The sequence below is a fragment of the Oryctolagus cuniculus genome, chromosome 16, assembly GCF_051225735.1.
Source record: "Oryctolagus cuniculus isolate XC-2025 breed Fujian yellow rabbit chromosome 16, ASM5122573v1, whole genome shotgun sequence".
In the NCBI taxonomy this organism is placed as follows: domain Eukaryota; kingdom Metazoa; phylum Chordata; class Mammalia; order Lagomorpha; family Leporidae; genus Oryctolagus; species Oryctolagus cuniculus.
In genome coordinates this window covers 74,978,386-74,996,246 of record NC_142882.1, presented here as the reverse complement: position 1 = coordinate 74,996,246, position 17,861 = coordinate 74,978,386, and the positions used below count along the sequence as shown (strand labels likewise).

The following is a 17,861-nucleotide window of genomic DNA, read 5'->3' as shown; positions in this document are numbered from 1 at the left end:
GGCCAGAATGTCTGTTCCTCCCAGTGTCTGACTTCCCCTTTTCCCTTCAGGCAAGGCACACCCAGAGATGATTTATGCTCCACAACTTCCAGTGGGGTCAGGCCAAGCCAGGGGCTTCCCTTGCTTGGTCTCATTCCCTTCTCTGTCCTACTTGTCTCCACCCACTCCTCGCCCCCTGATTCCCCTACTGGTCTCTCTTTGCAACCTGTCCTTAATGAATAACAAGTGAAACCTTGGGCTGGCTCTGCGTCTGGGAGAGCCTGACCTAAGATTCAAGGTTTTACCGTGTGATGTCTCCCTCTCATGCTCCCCCCACGATGTATCCACCAGCAGCCCTGGTCCCTGAGGCTGCCCGATCGTGGACGTTCATTCAGCCTCCAAAACCATGAGCTGAGAAAACTCTTTTGTTGATACATTACTCAGTCAAAAGTATTTTTGTATAGCAAGAGAAAATGGACTAATGCACTCCCTGAATACCAAATTTAACTGAATTTATCTGTACATATATGCACCTTTGATCTTACAATCCATACTCTTCCAACTGGTTTTGACTAAAAAAGTTATTTTAAATCATTGAAACTCTGAAATTTAGAGTAACTACTTGCTGAAGAGCTGGTCTAGTTGGTTCTCAATATATCCTGAAATCCCCTTCCCACCAGTGAATTGCAACTCCACGTGACAATTGTTGTGCTTTTTCAGTAAATTTTGATTGAGAAAACATGTGAGAAAAAGTCAGCATGACTTGTCAAGCTTTCAAATAAGTTTGTTTTTTTCTATATCTCAACAGCGTTTGTATCCATCTAAAAAATAAGCACTTATGTGTGTGTGAAAAATAGCTAACTGAGAGGCAGGCTAGGCCAATTGGCAAGAGCCTTGGGTAGTGTACCAAAGAGATTGAGACTTATTCTGTAGGCCAGATGAAATCAAGAGAGATTTTAAATCAAACTGGCAGAACTAGATTGATTTTTTTTTTCCCAGAGAATAATTTGGCAGCAGTGTGGAGAACCAAATATAGTGCAGTAACAGAGGCAGAAGTCAGGTTGGAGACGAAGCACAATGCAGCAGCCACAGCCTTACAGAGACACCTTGACCCCAGCAGGGAAGCGCTTGGTGAACAGTCAGACACCGGCAGTGCAGGTGCTAAAGCCTGCAAACATTTCTTGGCTTGGAAACTTTGGAAGAACATTACTTTGAAAAGAATAAGAAATACCGAAAGACATGTGTTTTGTTGAGCTGCATGTTTGGGGTAGGATGAGGGGCTGGAATGGTGGAAAGATGGGTGAGACTGACAACACTAACATGGATTTTTGTGGATTAAGCTGGAAGTGACGCGGTGCACCCAGGTGGTGACCCTTGGCATGCCCCTGGGTATTTAAGTCTGAACGAGAGCTTTGGTTAGCAATAAACCATAGCTATGTTTGACAATAGCTTATAAGTCAGTAGGTCCTTAGTGCAAATCTACCTACCAATTCTCTAGAGCAAAATTCTAAACTTTACAGAACTTTAGCTTCTTCATTTGAAAACTGGGATTAGCTATTTTTCACCATCACCCCAGGGGTTTGAAATCGACGTCATAGTAGCACCTGCCAGTTGATGCGCCCCCACCACAGGCCTTGTGCATTCCCAATACATATGATCTTTCAAAAACATTCCAGTTGGTTTTTTAATTAGAGATTTTATGTATTAGGAATGTGCAAGGTGTTGGTTCCATTCCCTTAGGTAATGAAATTTATCCTCCTTAGAAAAAAAGAGAAAAAAAGAAAAGGCAGAGCCCTGGGGGTGTGATACTGGAGACACCACTGAAAGAGGAAGAGGCAGAACCCTGGGAAAGAAAGAGAACCAGGAAAAGATGGTGACCTGGCCATCACCAGAGCAAAGAGTTTCGAGAAGCAGCAAGTGGATTGCATTCCTAAAGACAGGAATAGTTAATGTCTGTGGCTAGCCATGGAGGGTTGCCCCAGGGCACTGGGGAAATCCCAAACCTAAGGGTGCAGCAGGCTCCCCAGCCCCACTCAGATGCCAATCACCCACCTGGGAAAACCTGCTGGCTCACGGGAAATACTCATCCTGGCTTAAGATGGGACTGCTGTCAAGGAAACGCCTCAGGTTGCAGCTCCGTTGCAGGAGACAGTCTCTGGCTCTCTTCCCCCTGCCGCCTTGCTCTCTGTCAAGCTGCTCTGGTGAGTTCTCTCACAGCTCGTGACGCTGGGTTTAATTGGTCCCTTCAGGAATAAAGTGTCCTTGGACTTTCTATCCTGTTTTGGCAGTCAAAATTGAGTGGGGAATTGAGTTACAATGCTGGGGAAGAGGGGGTAGTTTTTGCAAGCCAGAAGCAATCTTGTCAACCATAGAGTCTGCCTTACACCAAAAATAAGAAAAAGGGCTCTAAAACGGGGGCTGAAGGGTTTTATTCAAATTAAACTACACGAGTTACTCTATCCCTCTCTATGAAGTCCAGCCATCAGCAAATGCTGTTAGATTAATTTCCAAAGCCAATCAGAAATACGACCCTTCCTCTGTTTCTCCACTGTTGATGTAGCCCATTGGAACTACTAACTAGGATCCCCTATTTAGTGTGGGGTGTCCTGTGGTCACTCACAGATCTATTGGCTCCCTTGTTGGAGTGGGACAGTAACTGGGCCCAAAATCCTTCTCTCCAAGTCCTGGGTCAGAACTTGAGTAACAGCTGGCGGGGGGAGGGGAGGATCACCTGCACCATTAAGGCACTGAGACAGGTGCAGATCCAGGTTGCCCATAAATAACCCTGTTTCACACTCAGGTTTTCCTCCTAACTCCTGGAGCTACTAACTTCACTGACCTTACGCCTGCTGGGAGACACCGAGGCAGCTTTCTGCAGATTTCATCTCTTGGGTAAGTTTACACCCCATTATAAATCCTGTGCTTCATAACACTTGTCGTGGTCGCTTCCTTGACTGAATCCTGATTGATACAGAAATTGACACCAGAGTGCTTCCATGGGAAGAGAATCTTAGGGCTGGTTTTACGTTAGCTGCACTTGGCTTCCCAATGTAACTAGCCAGTGGGAAAGAGGACACTGCTGGTTCATGGCATCCAAAAGAATTACTTAAATTATCACCAGTTTACATATTGTAACCAAGTGTCTGTGGAAGGTGGGAATGTGGGTGGAACAATCGCTATCAATGAAGATTTTAGTGACCATAAAGAAAGAGTATGGGATACAATTGTTGGTTCTTAGTGCACTACAGGGTGTGAGGGAAGAAAATGGCGAGCTTTAGGACACATGGCTGTGCTGCAGGGTAAGGATGCTCTGTACTATAAAGCTACGGTTTTTCAAAACCAAGTATGACATCCAGTGTGGTTAAACTGTAACACAAGTCAAACACTCTACTTTTGGCTGTCGCCGCGGCTCACTAGGCTAATCCTCTGCCTGAGGTGCCAGCACTCCGGGTTCTAGTCCCGGTTGGCACCGGTCCTGTCCCAGTGGCACCTCTTCCTGTCCGGCTCTCTGCTGTGGCCCGGGAGTGCAGTGGAGGATGGCCCAAGTCTTTGGGCCCTGCACCCGCATGGGAGACCAGGAGGAGGCATCTGGGTCCTGGCTTCGGATTGGCGCAGCATGCCGGCCATAGCGGCCATTTTGGGGGGTGAACCAACAGAACGAAGACCTTTCTCTCTGTCTCTCTCTCTCTGCCTGTCAAAAAAAAAAAAAAAAAAGATCAGCTGATCGTCTTCCAGAGCTACTCTCACACCTCTCACTACTTCTAGACCTGCGACCAGGCTCAAGGCCCAGGAGACAAGCGATACAATGTGGCTCATAAGAAGTCAGCGTACACCATAAAAAAAATTCCAAGATTTTGTAAGTTTACATCGATACCACCTCAGTAATGTGTGCTGGACTCGATCCTGTTGGATCAAAGAAGAAGCATAATGTTGGATCCAAGGGAACTGGCTGATTTGGGAGCACTAAGCAGTGATTCTGGAAGCAGAGTGTACACTCAAGGGGATGAGAGAGCTCTCAAAGTGCTTGGTTGGTTTCAGAAATCGTGAGTTAAAAGTCATTTACGTGAATGATTAGATGTTTCGTAACCTTCTGGTATGCTGACAAAGACTTGGGGAGATTGGTCTGTGAAGTGGATTTACTGTGTAAGACCTATCCAGTGATCCAGTCTCCAAATAAACCACCCCGAGTGGGCCAGAGGAGTCAGAGACGCCAGTTGGATGATAACATTTCTCCCTCTCCTTCCTAACCCTTAGAGAAGAGTACCAGTGCGTCACGGGTTCTGGGATTTCCTTCCCTAACGTGCCCTCAAAGTCATATTCCAGAATATGACTCCAGTCTGCCCTGACTGGAGTGGAGGGGAGGCTTTAAGGAGTAAGTAGGAGAACGCTGGTATGTGGAAATGCCCAGGAAGGCAGATTTTGATTGGAGAGGTTTGGAATCAGCCAGCAGGGCGCATTGGCCTTCTATCTCCAGATTTCTGTGCTTAAGGAAACTCTCCCTTCTGAAGGTCCCCAGTGAGCCCAGCTCCAGTGTTGCACTGGCTTCTGCCTGTTAATCTTTTTTTTTTTTTAATTAATACAAAGAGAACAGCTTTCCTGAACAATTCTTATAGTGATACTGCCCTTCCTCTGTCCCTTCCTCCGCCTTATTTTCTTTTAATTTTCGTGAAAGCATATTTTAAATTTACTTTGTAATCTATAATTACAGGCTTTATCCTCCACTAAATAAAGAGTTCAAGGAAAAAGTAGAAAGACCACTGTCCCGTCGGAGTATAGACAAAGTATAGAGTATTTACAAAAGATGTTATTATAGATAAAACTATAAACAATAATCAAATCCTAAAATGTCATTTCATACATATATACATTAAATTTTTTGTACTTTTAAATATTAGCTACCACAAATCAGAGAAAATATGTGGTATTTGTATTTTGGAGTCTGGGTTTATTTCACTAAGTGCAATGGTCTCCAGTTGCTCCATTTTGTTGCAAAAGACAGGATTTCATTCTTTTTTATAGCTGAGTAGTATTCCATCATGTACATATACCCCTCATTTTGTTTATCCAGGCATCAGTTGATGAAAATCTGAGTTGATTCTAATCTTGGGCTATTAGGATTTGAGTTGCTATAAGCATAGGGGTATAGGTAACTCATGCTGATTTCATTTCCTTTGGTCTATTCCCAGGCAGAAGGCCAGGTCAACAGTAGATCTATTTTTAGATTTCTGGAGAATCTCCATATTGTCTCCCATTATGGTTGTACAGGTTTACATTCCTTCCAACAGCATGTTAGGGTCCTCTCCAGCATTTGTTATTTTTTGACTTTTGGAGATGACTATTCTGAGGTGAGGTTGAACTTCAGTGTGTTTTTTAGTTGCATTCCCCTGATGGCTAGTGCGCCTAACCATTTTTTTCATGTGTCTGTTGGCCATTTTTATTTAATCCTTTTAAAAATGCCTTTTCATGCCTTTGCCCATTTCCTAATTGGATTGTTGTTGTTGAGCTCCTTATACATCCTGGATATTACTCCTTTATCAGATGTGTGGTTTGCAAATATTGTCTTCCATTCTGTCAGTTGCCTCTTCACTTTGTTGAGAGCTTCCTTTGCTGTGCAGAAGCCTCTTAGCTTGATGTACTGCCTGTTAATTTTCCTTCTTTCGTGCAGGCCTAGGTTACATAACATGTTCTCTACTCTGGTTCCCCCAAGCATGTTTGCCCATGGCCTAAAAAGCAGAGACTTAAAAAAATATGATCAGACCCATTGTTAAGGCATAAGATGGGGAGGCTTTCAGGAAAAGTGTTGGAAAGTATAGTAGGAGGCTTTTGTGTTTGGGGCTTCAAGGGAAGAGCTGGGAAAAGGGCAGTCCACTGTCACTAGGATTGAGAAAACCTGCTTTTCCCCCAGACACCTGTGACCTCTTGAGTTTCAACAGCAGAACATGAGTCAATGCATGATAGCTTGCTGTGATTGAGGAGAACAGAGACAAAACAACTTGGATCTGGCAATGAGAGTCACATGGTTGACTGAAGAGTAATGCGGGATGATGTTACTACACAAGGACAATATGCATGTACTTCTGGACCCCTGAGAGGTTAAGTGTCTAAAAATTACATAATGGCAAGAGACGAAAAGAAATCTGGATTAGGAAGAATATGATGAACCATATTAACAAACCAAAAGAAAGCTTTGTTTAAACTAAAAATATCAAGTAATCATTCCTTTCGTCATCCCCTTTCATTTATCAAATCCAACCCTGAACACCTGCCATCCGAAGTCAATCCAAATCCAATCTGTGCCTTTCTCTTCTACTTCCCCTCTGCTCCCTCCTCCAGCTGAAGCCATTACAAACTCTTTCTTGGGAGGCCATTTTATTAACCTCCTATAGGATGAAGCCAAATTTATATCAAATATCCATAGTCTTAAATGTTTTCATCATTCAGCAAGAAAGAAAATACAGTAAACTTAGTATGAAATTTAAAGAATCCTTAAAAGAATAAAATAGTGTAAGAAAAATTAATAGAGTGGGCTGGTGTAGTGGGTAAAGCTGCCGCCTGCAGTGCCAACATCCCATATGGGCACAAGTTCGAGTCCCTGCTAGTGCACCTGAGAAAGCAGTAGAAGATGACCCAAGTCCTTGGGCTCCTGCACCCCTTTGAGAGTCCTGGAAGAAGCTCCTGGCTCCTGGCTTTGGATCAGCCCAACTCCAGCCTTTGTGGCCTTTAGGGAGTGAACCACTGGATGGAAGATCTCTCTCTCTCTGCCTCTACCTTTGCCTCTCTGTAACTCTGCCTTTCAAATAAATAAATAAATCTTTTTAAAAAACTGATTTAAAAAGGATTAAGAAACATAATTGACTTCAATGTATTTAGAGATTTTATTTTTCTACATTTTAAGAATAAAAGTTAACAGGGCCAGGATTATGGCATAGTGAGTTAAACTACCAACAGCAACACTGGCATCCCATGTGCACACTGGTTCAAATCCTGGCTGCTCTACTTCCAATCCACCTCCCTGCTAATGGCCTGAGAAAAGCAGTGAAAGATGGCCCAAGTGTTTGGTCCCCTGCACCCACGTGGGATATTTTGAAGAAGCACCTGAATCCTGGCTTCGACCTGGTGCAGCCCCAGCCTTTGTGGCCATCTGGGGAGTGCACCAGTTGATAGAAGTTCTCTCTCCCCCTCTCCCCCTCTCTCCCTCTCAGCCTCCCACTCTTTCACCCTCCCCTTTCTCTCCCCCTCCCTTTCTCCCTCCCTCTGTGAAACTCTGACTTTCAAATAAATCTTAAAAAGACTTCATCTTTAAAATTTTTTTTAACACAGGCAGAGTGGACAGTGAGAGAGAAAGAGAGACAGAGAGAAAGGTCTTCCCTTTTGCAGTTGGTTTACCCTCCAATGGCTGCCACTGCCAGCGCACTGTGGCCTGCGCACCGTGCTGATCCGAAGGCAGGAGCCAGGTGCTTCCCCCTGGTCTCCCATGGGGTGCAGGGCCCAAGCACTTGGGCCATCCTCCACTGCACTCCCTGGCCACAGCAGAGAGCTGGCCTGGAAGAGGGGCAACCGGGACAGAATCCGGTGTTCCGACCGGGACTAGAACCCGGTGTGCCGGCGCCACTAGGCAGAGGATTAGCCTATTGAGCCACGGCACCGGCTAAAATGTTTAATATTTCAACAAACAACAAAAAAAAAAACCCTAGTATTTCATAAATAAATGGTTACCATACATGCCATTTAAGCTTTATCTAAGCTTTTACAAAAGCTTGAGGATTTCTTCTCAAACAGCACATACAATTTTTAGCTAAAATGCACCCTTCCTGGTAGGGTGTGTATCTGAGAACAGAATTGCTGAATCTTAGGATATGCATGTGGTCAGCTTTCAAAGAAACCAGAGGTTTTCAAAGCAGTTGTATAAATTAACACTCACACACCAACAATTTAAGAGAATTCCTACTGATCTATATCCAATATCATTGCTTGGAATTTTGTATTTGTTTTTAAGTTTTATTCATTTGTTTGAAAGGCAGAGTGATGCCATGAGGCAGAGGTGCAAGGGGAGCAAGAGAGAAATCTTCTATCCACTCGTTCCCTCCTCAAGTGGGTACAACAGCCAGGACTATGCCCGCCCAAAGCCAGGAGCCTGGAACTCCATCCAAGTCTCCTGTGTGAGAAGCAGGGACCTAAGCACTTGGGCCATCCTCTAGTGCCTTTCCAGACACAATAGCAGGGAGCTGGATTGGAAGCAGAGCAGCCAGCACTTGAACTTGGTGTTGCAGACAGCATTCTTTGCTCACTGCACCACAATGCCGGATGGGAATTTTGTCTTTTTTTATTGCAATTATTCCGGTGGGTGTTTTTGCTTTCATTTCCTGTGTCAGTAATGAAATGGAGCATGATCATTTGCACATTTTCTTTGAGAAGTGTTAAGTATTTTTAAAACTGATCTTTTCTTATTAACATGCAGAATATATGCATATCATTTCCCCAGAGAACAGGTCCTTTGTTTTAACTATTTGTAGTAATATTTTCCTTTATACATCATTCTTTTTTTCACATACCATTCTTGTATTTATTTATTTTTTGACAGGCAGAGTTAGAGAGACAGACAGAGAGAAAGGTCTTCCTTTTCCATTGGTTCACCCCCCAAATGGCCGCTATGGCCGGCACACTGCACCCATCCGAAGCCAGGAGCCAGGTGCCTCCTTCTGGTCTCCCATGCGGGTGCAGGGCCCAAGTACTTGGGCCATCCTCCACTGTACTCCCGGGCCACAGCAGAGAGCTGGACTGGAAGAGGAGCAACCGGGACAGAATCCAGCACCAACCGGGACTAGAACCCCGGGTACCAGCGCCTCAGGCGGAGGATTAGCCTAGTGAGCCATGGCGCTGGCCATGCTATTCTCTTTACAGGGACTTTTATTGGATAGATGTTCCTGATATTAGTATATCTCAATTTAGAAATTAACTACCTAGGTTCTCATCAATAGTAAAATGAATAAATAAAGTGTGGTTTAAGCATTTAGTGAAATAGGATATAGCCATGAAAATGCACAAATCACAGCGATGTGTAACCATGGGGTGAATCATGAGAGCGTGTATTGTTCTCATTCTAATTTTTTTTAGATTTACTTACTTATTTGAAAGGCAGAGTTCCAGAGAGAGAGAGAGACAAAGTGCTTCCATCTGCTGGTTCACTCCCCAAATAGCCACAACAGCCAGAGCTAGGCCAATCTGAAGCCAGAAGATTCCTCTGGGTCTCCTTTATGGGTACAGGGACCCAAAGACTTGGGCCATCTACCGCTGCTTTCCCAAGCGCATCAGCAGGGAGCTGGATTGGAAGTGGAGCAGCACGGATGCAAACCAGCATCCACAGGTAGCACCGCAGTGCCAGCCTCTAATTTTGTTTTTTAATTTCAAAAACACAACAAAAGTCATTCCTGATGCTAGAGGTCAAGATGTTGACAGCCCTCAGTGGGCCCCAGCGCCAGGAAAGGGGCCTCGATGGCTATGGGTTGTAGGGATGGCGCGTTCCGGATCTGGTGCTGGTTTGTTCAATGTGTGAAAATTCAGTTTACATTTATGATACATATCTACATCAGTAACAAGTTAACAAGAATAGAGACGGGTGTTCCCGGATGTCTGTGTGCCCAGTGATTCAGTAGCAGGCAGGGCTGGGACCCCTGATAACTACACTGTTCCCAAACGTCTGTGCGGAGTCGGGAGGGCTGGAGCCCCTGTCTCTTGCCGAGGGCTGTGGCTCATCAGTTACACTGGAGAGTGGGACTGCGAAGCTGCTCTTTCCTTGACCATCACTGCTGTGCTCTTAGGATGTTCTGTGCGATGACTAAAATCGGGTCAGTTATACAGATCGGGGCTCTCATTTGCTGCTTTCCTTTTCTAAAAGGAAGCGTTGGCTTGCAGCCCTAGCAGTGTGATGAGAGGGAGGAAGTGAGAAAATAAACAGCACGCTCTCAACACTGGCTTTCCCCGTTGGTGCTCCTCTCATGGGTTCCGACCCTGAGCCAAGCATCCTCCCCTGAACAGATGTGGGCACGGCAGTGACACACACTTCCCTGGAGGGCACAGCCTGAGATCCGGGGGCCTCTGTGAGTGCCTGGAGGGGAGTACACTCTTGCAGAGCAGAGACACGGAAGCAGAGGAAGCTGCCAGCTGTGGCTTTCTCTCCTCTCTCTCTCTGCCCTCTTGTGCCCTGCCCATCTGGCAATTTAAATGCACACCAGACATTTCATCATCACATAGGCAGGGGCACGGACTCCGATGCAGCCTGGCGGATTCTGGTTTAGAAGGGAGACTGGGGCGTGGGGAAGGAGATGCCACACAGGGAATGAGGTATTCACTAACTGGACCTGTTGTTCAGACAACCACAGAGCCCCACTCCCAGCCCTTTGGTGGCAGCTTGGTTTTTCCCTCTAGGAAGCTAGAGGACATCTCTTTCAAGGGGACACCAACCAAACCATCCCCTTCTGCATCTGATTTCCTCCCACTCTCTTCATTTTAAACCATGGATTGTGTTTGCAGTGCGGAGTAATAATTTTTGCACTACAAGTTGAATGCACCAGGTTCAAGGCTGAGGCAAAGGGCTGGAAGATAGAAGGTGCTCATCATATGCACAGCTGGTTTCCCGGGGCACGACTTGTGAGCCACACACAAAATAAATTTCTCCCTCCTTTTGCATCTGCTGCACAATGGAACGTCTTTTTTTTTTTTTAATTTTTCATTTTATTTGAAAGGCAGAGAGAGACCCAGAGAGATGGACAGAGTTCTTCCACCCACTGATTCACTTCCCAAATGCCTGAAACAACCAAGGCTGGGCCAGGCTGACACCAGGAGGTCAGAACTCCATCCGGGTCTCCCACATGGGTGGCAGGAACCCAAGTACATGAGCCATTAGCTGCTGCCTCCCGGAGTCTGCATTAGCAAGAAGCTGGGTCAGTAGCAGAGCAGCTGCAACTTGACCCGGGAACTTCAATATGCACCTGGCTCTTCTACGCAGCTGCTATTCCAGCGAACCTGCTTTGTGCTCAGCGGCTGAGAGCCATGGCTCACTCTAGCCCACTGGTTCTGAGTGTAGTCCTGGGAGCAGAAGCATCCCCTAGAGATTTTAGACATGCATATTCTCATGCCCCAGCCCAGCCCAGAGTTGGATTCTCTGAACATGGGGCCCAACAACCCGGAGTTTACTAAGTTGTCCAGGTGATCCCAGTGCAAACTAGAATGGATCCCAAACTCGAGGAAGGTTAAGTTTCCCTAGAAAAAGGGCATCTCTGAGGCATACCCTGTAAGACTTGGAGACCAGTTAAATGCGGGAAGATAGAAAAGGAAATGATAAATGTGCTTCTAATTTTAGAAACTTGATGGATTGTTGGATCATGCGATCAAATCATGAACACAAGGAAGCAGGTGTTTTGGTTTTGTTATTGTTTGTGGTGAGTAGGGACAGGCAATAAAGTTTCGTTCTGCCTGTTTCCCAGCATCAGAGCTAAATGCACAGGTCATCCAGTAGGAGGCCCAGAGCATCAGCCTGGACATGTGAGGCCTGAGCTGGGGCTGCAGACGGCAGTAACCACAGCTAAGGAGCCACGTGGACCTTGCCCAAGTTCAAGTTCTGCCATTTTGAAATCTGGGAGCATGGGAAACTTCTTACATCACTGAGACGTCACTTCTTCATCTGACAGCTAGAATAGCCATACGTACTCCTCAGAGTCCCAAGAGGGATTAAAGGAGAGAATGTACACATATTAATCAACTGTCCAGGCTCTGGAATCATGGAATGGCTGCTCTATTATTGTACAGATTTGTGAGCCTGCGCACTACAGAGGAAATGCAGGCAGCAGAGTGAAGCTGGTGACCTTGGCTGTGGATGAGAGGAAGGGATGGAGCCTGAGGATGCCACACTGGGAGGCAGCTGGAGAGGGGCAGGCAAGGGGACCACTGGGAAGCACAGGGGAGAGGCAGGAAGAGACTCGGGCGAGTGGTGTGGGGGCCAGTGAGCAAAGAGGTGAAATCGCCAGCTGCTCGTGTTGTTGTGGTTAAACTGGCTTGGAACAAGCAATGAACCATTTTACTGGGTGCTGAGGAAGTCACTGGTGGCCTGGAAAATGGTGACGTGAATGGAGTTGTGAAGGTTGAGGCAAAGATGTGCTGACAACATCAAACAGTCCTGGAATGCTCCCAGTGTAGTAACTGGGATGCACTGATAATTGGAATTCACCTTAACAGGAAGAGCCTCGTTAATTACACTAATATGTTAATAACACTAATTAATTATGCTAATGTGGGCAATGAGACTTTTCTCAAAGCCGTGGTCTGAGTCCTCATTATTTCTTGCCTTTCCTTTGTGTCTCACATTGAAATCATCCACTTCTGTTGGATCTACACCAAAACACATCTCCCCTGTGCCACTACCACTCAGTTCCAAGCTGTCCTCCTCTCTCTCCAAGCAACCACAAGGGCTACCACTGGTTTCCCAGTTTGCTTTCTGCATGGCCCCACACCTCTGCTGTCACCAGCCTCGGAGAGCTTCATCGTGTCCATCAAGCACAGCAGTCCCCTGCTTCCAGCTTCCCAACGGCTTCTTGCTGCTCTGGGCAAATAATCCAAACTGCTGTCCCTGGGGGATGAAGCCCCAACTCGCTGGTTCCTACTTCCCCCATCAACCTCTTATCTGATATGGTAGCTGCTGGCTACAGGTGGCTACTGAGCATTTGAATGTAGACCGTGTGATTGGAAAGCTGGATTTGAGATTCCATTTAGTTTGCATGGGGCCGGCAGGTACTTCCTTGTACAGCAGGTGTAGGACACCACCACCATTGCAGGAAGCTCCACTGAAGAGCCATGCTCAGACCTGGTGTCGCTGTTGCGCGTGCGCTCGCTCGCTCGCTCTCACTCGCTCTCTCCTGCTTACTCCATCATGGGCATCCTGAGCTGCCCTCCTTCCCATCCCCAAGGCCAAGTTCCGTCTCCCCAGGGACCTTTGCTCCGCTTATTCTCTGCGTGCAGACTTTGCTGCTGGTGGTCTCCACAGGACAGGCTTGTCTTAGTGTCGTCAGCCCCCACCCTTAGCATCCAAATCAATGTCTCCTACTTCGTTAGCCCCAAAGCACGTCCTGGAGTTGAGACTTGGATTGTTTGCATGTTTCCTGTGCCCCACTTTGTTACCTACTTCCCTGTGGTAGGGCTTTAAGCTTGGGGAGGCAGGATTTCTACTTCTCTGAAACAGGGAAGCAGCAGGTCGGTAAGGTGCTTTTCTTGGAGTAAGAAAAGAGGCACCCCAGATTGTACTGCAAGCTCTCTGTTTTCTTTAAAAATTGAGAGGCGGGTTTGTCTGCTGAGTGCGAACCTGCTGGAGACAGAGTGATCTGGGTATCTAGAGCCCAGGGCGTAAGCAGGATTTAACCTGCCATTAGCAAAGGCACCCACTGAGCACCACTGGCTTCCAGACACAGATGGAAGGCTCTAACGGCTCGTGGTGTGCTCAGATCAGTCCTCCAGCCTCAGAGATGTCTGCAGAAGTGCCCCTGCCACGTCCCCCCCCCCCAGCCCCCACATTACAAGTGAGCAGAAATGAAAGCTAAGGGGGTTCTATAATCTATGCAGGCTCTTCAAAGAGTTCTTGGAAAATGTCTATTTTGAAAAAAACTAGGCATGGATTTCAAAATTTCTCTCGCCAAAAGAAGCTTCTCTCACTTGTAAACATTTTAATCATTTGTCTGAGAGACGCGTGCACACATACACACACACACACACACACACACGTACACACAGAGCTCCCATCTGTTGGTTTACTCTGCAAATGCCCAAACCCGCCTGGGCTGGGCCAGCCCGCGGGGAGCCAGGAACTCGGTTCAGGTCTCTCACATGTGTGGCAGGCACTCAGTCATTTGAGCCATCAGCTATGCTTCCCAGAACGCACATTAGTGGGAAACTGGAATCGGGAATGGGGCTGGGACATGGAAGCAGGCACTCGCGATGGGATGCAGGCATCTGAAGCAGCATCTAACCCACTAGACCAAACGTCTGCCTCCTCAGATAAGCGTATCTCACAATTCCACTTTCCCTAAACTTGTGCAAATACCCTCATCTAAGAGCGAGCAGGTGCTAATTGACGGGATTTGAACCCTGGAATTTACAACCCAGAGCCAAAGTTCTCAGGCCGTTTGCTTTATTGTCTCCTTGTTGGAGAAATGCATGTAGCAGCCATCCCTAAACAGCAGGGTAGATGAACGTCCACTCCAGGGCTGTGAGCCACCCCATTCCTTTCAAAATGTCAAGCCAGGTCTGAAAATCAAGGGGAGATAGAAACTTGATAACCTTTATGTAAATTTCCATAAATTAGAACTTATAGAATGTGTGTTGTTTTGTGTGTATAAGAACACATGCAAATAGACATGAAACACTTGAGAATGGTCTCTCGTGGGGGTTCAGGGGATAAACAGGAGCAGATAGAACAAGAGGGCCTTGCATGGACATAAAACGGTGACAGGCTGTGTGAACTGAGAAATATGATTAATCTGGCTCTCTGCACCTGAGGTCCGAGCACTCGAGCCTACCTCCAGGTGGGAGGAGCAGGGTCAGATGTTTCCTGCCTCCCCTCAGAGGTCCCCACCATTCTAACCTCGCAGAGCTCGACGTGGATAAGGCTTGAATTGGTCGAAGAGTGCTCACAAACATTTAAAAGGTTTTTTTTTTTTTTTTTACTACTGCCAGTATTTACCACACAAAAGATATGCTTACTAGTTTTAATTGTGGAAATTCAAAAAATGGACCTTTCAATGAAAATTTCATGAGTAAAAATGTTGCTCACTTTTGTGGTTCTCATATTGGAAATGATTCTCAAATACACTTCCATACATTAGAAACCACAGCTCTGCAGCGTGGCCCAGGCATCTGGATAGTGTGTGTGTGTGTTTATTGCTATCATCACTTTTTCAGAAGTTTCATTGTCTACTTCACTGTACAATTCACCCATTCAAAGTGTGCAAACTGGGCAGGTTTTAGTGTACTCAGAATTGTGCAGCCATCATTACAGTTCGATTTTAACACACTGTCAACACTCCAGAAAGGACAGCCACACACTTTAGCACTCACTTCCCACTTCCTGTTCCCATCCCTGGCCCCCCATCCTCTACTTCCTGTCTCTTTGAACTGGCCTAATCTGGACATTGCATATAAATGGAATCATGTAATATGTGTAATGCGTTTCTTTCATGTAGCATAATACTTTCAAGGTTTATCTTGCCGTAGAATGTGTCAAGCCTTCACTTCTTTTGATTGCTGAATAATATTCCAGTGTGTGCAAATACTGTGTTTTGTTTATCTGTTCATCAGCTGACTTGAGTTTCTTCCACTTGTCTTACTCTCATGAATAATGCTGCTGTGAATACTTTTGTGTATGTTTTTGTGTAGATGTGTGTTTCTGTTTCTCTTGGTTATACACCTAGGAGTGTGACTTTGGAGCCGTATGGGAACCCTACGTTGTGGAGGAAGCTAGTCATCTGGGTATTTTTAAACCCCTCTATACTTTCTAAAGGACAGTCATGAGGAAGAACCATGGATTAAATCTCTCATTGCAAAGCTATGTCAACATGGCTACAGATCAGAAGGCACAATAGAAAAAGAAAAAATGACTACAGTTGACTTCTTAAGATTTGGGGGAGTTAATACCTGTAAAGTTCATGGAGCAGTATCTGGCACAAAGTATTCTGCAAGGGCTCATTGGTAGGTCCCACTACCGACATTCATGATGTTGGCCACATCCTTGGTGCTGCATGAAGGTGTGCTCGGGGAGATGCATGATTGGCACAGTCAGCAGAGAGATGGGCTTATGCTACCACAAGGGAAGTGGGCTGGACCCAACCTTGCCATTTGTTCTGCGGGAAATTAAACCCTTCATTTTGGATGCATGCACAGCTCTTAGAACATGTGGTAGAGCTGATCAGCCTTGAACTACAGTGCCTGGGTCTGTGACTGCCACAGATCTTCAAGTTATTCTTCACCCTTTTGGTTCCTGGCACCTAGTCCAGGGCCAAGGAATGAGCAGGCTGGCGACTATTCACTGCAACATCTGAGTGGCACTTGTTGGCTGACCAGTCTTATACTCCCTAGAAAATGGCGGAAACATTTGTTAGAAGCCAGGAGCATTGCATTTTCTGTGAAGTTCTACAATTGAACTATTTATATGACCTCTGACCCTACAGCTTCCCTCTTTTGTGTTTTCAGAAGGTATAATGTTGAGTCTGAAAATGGCATTTGTGTGGCCCAAAAATAGCTGTCACAGAGAAGCTATTTCATATGATTCAAGCTAATATTTCAACCCCCTCAAGTTCTTTGCACTAAGCCAATGGTTCTTGAAAGACATATGTAGTATGAAGGATGGAAAAAAATACTTCCCACAACACACTCATACACACAACACGGTACACACATTTAAGGTACTATTGTATAGCAAGCATGGGCTATGTTGCAGTATAGCACTACAGGAAAGGAAATGAGTGTTAATATTCAGAAACACAGTCTCACTTAAACTTCAATGACTTTTCTAGAATAGGTATTTCCCTCTATATTACAAATAAAAAAAAAAAAGCAGATGCCAAGTGAATCGCTTGTAACTGATACGAATAATACTAATCATGGCTCCAAGTCTCCAACCCACCACCACATCTACCTGGATCCAGAGCCTGTGTTCTCTCCACAATACCCTGCTTCTGCAGAGGTCACCCAGGAAGGAGCAAGGGAGAACAAGTCACCAGCAAGAGGCTGGATGATAATTCGCACACTCTACATATACTGCAGGATGCGGCTGCAATTTTATGTCAGTTGAGCCAATTATTACAAAATACTTCTTGACTTCATGTCCACTCCAGCACTGAAGCTCCGTTAGTGGCATTTAAAAATCTCTCAACTGGGGCCGGTGCTGTGGGGCTGCAGCTTAAGACGCCACTTGGCTGCACTAACATCCCATATGAGCACATTTTCAAGTCCCAGAAGCTCCGTTTCTCGTTCAGCTCCCTGCTAATGCACCCGGGAAAGCAGCAGAGAGTGTCCCAAGTCCTTGGTTCCCCTGCCACCCACTTGGGAGATCTGGATGGAGTTCCTAGCTCTTGACTTCGCCTGGCCCTGGCCGTTGCAGCCATCTGGGGAAGGAGCCAGCAGATGGACGATCTCTCCCTCTGTCTCTCCCTTTCTCTTGCTTTCAAATAAATAAGTAGGTCTTTAAAACAAATCATATCTCAATCTTCAAGAGTTCAGAATAAAATCCCCACGTGCATGGTAAGCAGCAAGGCAGGGTCGTGAAGAGACTGCTCTGATTTCTGCCACTGTGCGACTCTGACTCTCCGCGAGGTTCTCGGCCTCCTCTCGTCTCACTTCCTTTCTTCCTTAAAAAAATTAAGTTAATATCAGTAACTATTGGGGAGTCTAAAAGCACTCTTTCCTTTTCTTGCAGAAAAATTAAAACTATACACCATTGACACAAAAGGCCGTATTTCAAGAAGATGAGTAAATGGAAATTAAATCAAAGCCAGATTAATTAAGTAAAAGCAGAACCCCAGTAAGAATCAATGTGTCAACTGCCTCACATAGCTCATGACAGACAGGCTTCCTTCTGTGACTTCAGGGCACTTTCCCATTGTCAAACATTTTTGCTCACAAAATATGTACTAGGGTTTTTAGTTTTAGTTTATTGTTTATTTGCAAAGCAGGAAGACACGCACACACACACACACAGAGTGAGATCTTAAATCTGTGTGTTCACTCCTCAAATGTCTGCGGCAGCCAGGGCTGGGCCAGTCCAAAGCCAGGAATCTGGGACTCCATAGGGTCTTCCGTGTGGGTGGCAGGGACCCAAGTACTTGCATCACCACCACCACTGT

At 45.9% G+C, this 17,861-nt stretch overlaps 1 long non-coding RNA gene across 17 annotated transcripts in view; it reads left to right on the top strand.

The window, feature by feature from the left end:
* The first annotated feature begins 1,810 nt into the window (after positions 1–1,810).
* The window catches only part of LOC149121826 (uncharacterized), a 70,936-nt gene continuing 54,885 nt past the window's right edge, over positions 1,811–17,861 (top strand). For 3 of the 17 annotated variants that reach the window (XR_016222725.1, XR_016222723.1, XR_016222728.1), the window contains exons 1-2: positions 1,848–2,180; positions 2,780–2,871. This is a non-coding gene — a long non-coding RNA (uncharacterized LOC149121826). Of the gene's footprint in view, positions 2,181–2,779; positions 2,872–3,694; positions 4,186–5,884; positions 6,140–11,462; positions 12,229–12,403; positions 12,423–15,431; positions 15,451–17,861 lie in introns of those variants that run through there. The other 14 variants (XR_016222719.1, XR_016222720.1, XR_016222722.1 and 11 more) reach the window with 12 other exon arrangements.